Source organism: Aquila chrysaetos, chromosome 1 (assembly GCF_900496995.4).
Source record: "Aquila chrysaetos chrysaetos chromosome 1, bAquChr1.4, whole genome shotgun sequence".
Classification (NCBI taxonomy): domain Eukaryota; kingdom Metazoa; phylum Chordata; class Aves; order Accipitriformes; family Accipitridae; genus Aquila; species Aquila chrysaetos.
This window is the reverse complement of record NC_044004.1, coordinates 85,450,674-85,456,128: the sequence shown is the minus strand read 5'-3', so window position 1 is coordinate 85,456,128 and position 5,455 is coordinate 85,450,674. Positions and strand designations below refer to the sequence as shown.

At 44.0% G+C, this 5,455-nt stretch overlaps 1 long non-coding RNA gene across 1 annotated transcript; it reads left to right on the top strand.

Annotated features, from left to right (window-relative positions):
• The first annotated feature begins 2,403 nt into the window (after positions 1–2,403).
• LOC121233225 lies at positions 2,404–3,612 on the top strand. The gene is made up of 2 exons (XR_005932149.1): positions 2,404–2,568; positions 3,438–3,612. It is a non-coding gene; the product is annotated as an uncharacterized LOC121233225 (long non-coding RNA).
• Positions 3,613–5,455: the final 1,843 nt, after the last annotated feature.

Here is a 5,455-nt window from a genome sequence, read left to right as displayed (position 1 = left end):
CCCCCCCCCCCCCCCCCGCTTGCTTGTGGTCTATATGGGGTGTGATAGTCTCAATCTCTAGATAATACTTTGCTCAACTTGTCTCATAATCTTTGCTATAAAATGAGGGCCATTGTCAGATGACATTCTTACGGGCACCCCATATTTTGGTGTTACCTCTTTGAGCAAGACTTTGACTACTTCTCTCGCTTTGTTGGTGCGACAAGGGAAAGCCTCGGGCCACCCAGTGAAGATATCAACTAAAACTAGGCTATATCCTTCTTTTCGAGGCAATTCTATAAAATCGATTTGCTAATATTCCCCTAAAAAATTTCCTTATTTAATAATGCCAAAGATAATCTTATTACTGATTTGGGGATCGTTTTATACGTAAATTTCACATCCGCTTATAATCGTTTAAACAATCTTTGTCATGTTTTACCTTCTGTTCCCCAATATACTTTGTTATGTTCAGCTCGGGCAATTTCTCTTATTATTGTGGGCGGGACTATTATTTGACCTGTCGGTGTTACAGCCTGTCCTGTTTCATTTTGTTAGCCTGCAATCTAACAATTAATTCCTCATCTTTTTCGTTATAATTTCGAGTTTCTTTAGGCAATTTTATACTTTTCTCTGGAACTAGTGCTAGGGTGCCTTCTTCTGCAGCCTCTTGAGCAGCTTTATCGGCCAGTCGGTTACCTGCGTTAGGAACAGTCTTACCCAACTGATGTGCTTTACAGCGCATTATCGTGACTGCTGCTGGTTTTTGAACGGTTTCTAACAATTTCAGTATCTGCTCTGCATGCTGAATGGCGGCTCCTTGTGCAGGTAACAGTCCTCTTTCTCTCCGTATCGCTCCGTGTGCACGTACTACTCCGAAAGCATCCTTTGAGTCTGTCCAAACGTTGACTCGCTTTCCTTGACTTAGTTCCAGAGCTCGAGTGAGAGCTATCAATTCAGCCTTTTGGGCAGATATCATCGAAGGCAAAGTTCGGAACGCAATTACCTCCTCGGTAGTTATTGTCTATCTCGATAAACGTTTTCCTTCACAGATGAAACCGCTTCCGTCGGTATATAGTTCCCAATCTGTTACTTCTAGCGGCGCATCTCAGAGATCCGGTCGGCAGGAGTAAACTCTTTCGATTGTCTGCAAGCGGTCGCGTTCCAGTTCTCCTTTAACTCGATCGGTTGTTGAAAACGCAACAGGGTTAACGGTGGTACGAGTTTTTAAGTAAACGTCATCTTGTTCCGGCAACACCACTTGGTATTTCAGCATTCTGCTAGGGGATAACCAAGGCCCCCCTTTCTGTTTTAGCACAACAGCTATCATATGGGAAACACACAGTAATCCTTTGTCCTCAGGTGAACTTACGAGCTTCCTGGATCAGTCGCACAGTTGCAGCGACGGCTCTCAGACGACCAGAGCATCCCAGACTCACGTGATCTCATCGCTTCGAGAAGTAGGCCACAGCTCGCCCACTTGGCCCCAAATATTGGGCCGGGATACCCAGAGCTATACCTCTTCTTTCACGAGTAAAAAGTTCAAATGTCTTTGTGAGATCTGGCAGGCCTAGGGCTGGCACCCCCGTTACAGCCCGTTTCGATTCTTTGAAAGTGGCTTTCTCGGCATCAGTCCAATCCATTGCCTGAGGTTTTCAGCTGCTCGTATAAAGGTCGGACCAGCAAGCCGCAATTGATAATCTACAGGTGACACCACTCAACCGTTCCCGGAAAGGCTCGTCATTAATTTTTTTTGGTCTTAGGTTCGGGGAGACGACAAATTGCCTCTTTTCTCTCAGCTCCTAATTGTCTCTGTCCTTTTAGGACTTTAAAACTCAAATAAGTGTCTTCTTTCTGGGTTCTTCGGCTTTTTTCTTTTGACACTCGATATCCACCGATTCCCAACAAGTTCAAAAAGTTAATAGTTACCTTGGTGCATTGTTCTTCCACCTCAGCTACAATTAACAGACCACCCCTATATTTCAACAAGATTTCTTGATTATTTTCTTTCTTCCAAATCTCTCATTCTCGTGCCAATGGATTTCCAAAAATGGTAAGACTATTCTTAAAGCCTTGAGGCAAGACTGTCCACGTATAGTGTGTTTTTCTCCCAGTCTCAGGCTTTTCCCATTCAAAAGCAAAAAGCTCTTGACTATTGGGATCCAAGGGAATACAGAAAAAGGCATCTTTTCAGCCTAACGCTGTGAACCGTTCTCGTTTCTCTGTCAGGGTTGTTAACAAAGTATAAGGATTTGCTACTACCGGATGAATACCTTGTACTATTTGATTTATTGCTCTGAGGAACTAATCTATAATCTTTTTCGTTAGCCTTTTAACAGGCAAGGTCGGGGTGTTATATTTGGATTCACGTTCTATTAACAATTTACATCTTAAAAAATTTTTGTCTTATCAATACTAACCCTTTCCGACTTTCCGGTTTTAGGGGGTATTGTTGAATTCTTACCGGATTCGATCCTGGCTTTAAATCAATTCTCACAGGTTCTGCTTTTTGGACTTACCGGGAACTTCCCAGGCCAGACGATTGGAATTACAGCGTTATACTTTGACCGGTATAATCTTCGGCTTTCGGTAACCATCCTGTAACAACAAAGCCACTGCTTCGATACGCTTAGTTTCTGGAATTAAAATTTTAACCTCTCCATTTTTTAATTTAATTTCTGCCTCTTAAGTTCTCCAATAGATCTCTCCTTAACAGGAGCTTAGGAGAATTTGGCACGTACAAAAACTGCCGAGTGACCCGTTGCTTTCCTAATTTCATTGTTCAAGATTTAAAGAAGGGTCTAGTTTCCCGTTCACTTGTTGCACCAACACCACCCATTTCTTCAAAACTCAACTCTCCCTCTAAGGTATCTAAAACCGAAAAGGTGACTCTAGTGTCAATTCAAATTCAATTTTCTGTTCTCCCAGTTTAGCTGTAACCAGAGGTTCTGCTGGGAGGCTCCCCTCCGGTCCCCGTCAGATACGTTCACTTAAAAAGAACAAATCGACCTATGGCACTTCATTCCATTTACTCTCTCTCCTACAAAACAACAGTAATTGCGATATAGCATTATAACTCAAAGGTCTGTCTGTTTCCCATTTTTCCCGCAATTCACCCCAGCGTGCCAATAAACATCCCAACGGTGACGTTTTTGGTACCTTTTCATCAGCAGTTATATTTCCTGCGCTCTCATTCTTAAACAACTTTGCTAATGCCATGATACTTATATACGTTCAAATACCAAATAATACCAAACAAATGCAAATGACAGTTGTCCCAAACAATACACAAAGTCCAACCCAGCAATAACTTTCGCTTATGACTTACGGGCGGACGCCTAGGCTTCCAGTGCAAACGGGTACCCTCCGAGCCCCCAACCCTGCGAAGCTTTCGCCGCGCCTCAGGGGCAGGCTTTCCAAACAAACTGCAAAGAAGCAGCGCCTCACCTTTTTTCCAGGGAACGCTGCGAGGAGCTTTGCGAGTCGAGGGTGACGGTTCTCCCCGAGAATACCTCGGTGCCGGCCGGAGTTCGATCAACACTCGATCTCGTCCAGTCTCACTCGCAAGGTCCCATCCGGGTCGCCAAAACCGTTACCGAAATCCGGAATAAAACTCCTTAACGCCAACGTGAAGTTAAGAAGCGGGCACTTCGTTTATCGCAGCGCTGGGGACACGGGGGATCGCTCCTCCAGAGGCGTGTCCCGCCTAGTATCAAAATCCATCAGTTTTTACAGACTTTTCCTGTCAGCTCATTGTTACATAAGCTCTTTCCATAAAAATGCATACTGTGCTCGTTCTTAAATTTAACCTTTATAAGGACTGGTCCTTCGATTACGTAACCTTATCAATCTTCTTATTCAAAAACAATCATTGGTCAGTTACACTTAGCTCTACTGACTGGAATCTTCGATACTCAAATCGAGATGGGAAGGGTAAGGGGGTCTCCAAGCAGCAAACTGGTGTCCATGACGGTTTCCTTAGTTTCTTGAAACAGAACATAGGAAAACCAGTAACTTCCTGGGGAGGGTTCTAGGGTTCGCTATTTCCAACTTTAACAATATTAAGGTTCCGATAGTCACACATAACGCAGTTCCTAAAGTTTCTACGGCTACGTTTCAGACTTAACGTGAAAAATGATCACGTCCAAAACAGGATTCTAATTAAAGTTTACAATTTATTATATGCATAGAGGCAAGCAAACAGCGCTGGGTGCACTGGGAGCCTCTGCTCTACCAAGGCACACCCCGTCAGGTCTAATTGTGCAGGTTAAGTACAGGTTCTACATACATATTCACTAGATTCCTGAGAAATGTTATACATATTCATTAGTTTTCCCGGGAAACTATTAACATATGTAAATGTCCTTTACGCAGGCACATGGAAGGTCTCTGGTGGTCTTCAGGAGTCCTCTGGTGGTCTTCCATAGTGTTCCTCACTTGTCCGCTATTTGACCCTCCTCAGGTGATTCTGCGCAGTATGGTCCTTTACATGTTTTGATACCTTAGTGCTTGTTAGTGTTCTTATTATCTAAGTTCTCATTAGTGGTATAGCACCGTAGGTTAGTTTAAGCTAAATTATCTACAAGGATGGGAACAAAAGGCAGGAGTTCTTATCTTTTCCGGCCTTATCTATTCAAGCAAGGCCTCTACTTGCGTTTTCTTAACAAGATCGTAAATTCATCGAACACTTAATTAAGTCTTGTGATCGCTCTTGGTTCCTTCTTGCTCATCATTCCTAAGTACCAGTCTCTGACAGGCTTAATCCTTGACAAACACCAGTCCTGGGTATGTAAAGTTACAGAGAGACAATCATTAAGCAATAAGCAGTTTGTTCTCTATATCAATCCCCCCCCCCTTTTTCTTTAAACCTTTGCAACTATAGGATTCCGCTACTTCCGAGAGACCGTGTGAAGTATTTTTCGATTTCTACTTGATGTCTGATTTTATTTCGTTTCCAACTTTTGTAATTCCCTACTGTTATATGGCTTTTGCAGGAAGCAAGAACTATATACATACTCTCCTACTTCCCTTAGGCCTACGGTTATACAAGATCAAGCAAAACGGTTAAAGATTACATATGCAGAAAGGGTCACATTCACCATGCGGCCCTATCGTTGTTTTATATTGACACGAATCAGGTTACTATATTTCACACTTAACAATCCTATACGTTATGCTTCACAATTTTACTTCTTAATCAAACCTAACTCTTCTACGTGATTAAATTTTGATTTCTTTACCAGAATATTTGCAACAGCTGGAGCCCAGCAGGAACAGGGGGGGCATGGCCCGACCCCCCCAGCGCCTCACCTCCTCCTCCCCTGGGCTCCCTCACGGCCCCTCGCCCCGTGCAAAGGGAGCGCAAACGCAGCCCGGAGCGCAACGGGGACGGACAGCCAGCGTTCGTTCAGCCAGTCGCGCGCCTAACGAGTCCTGCCAGCGAGTCCGCTCCGGGGCTCGGGGCCCCCCCCCCCCC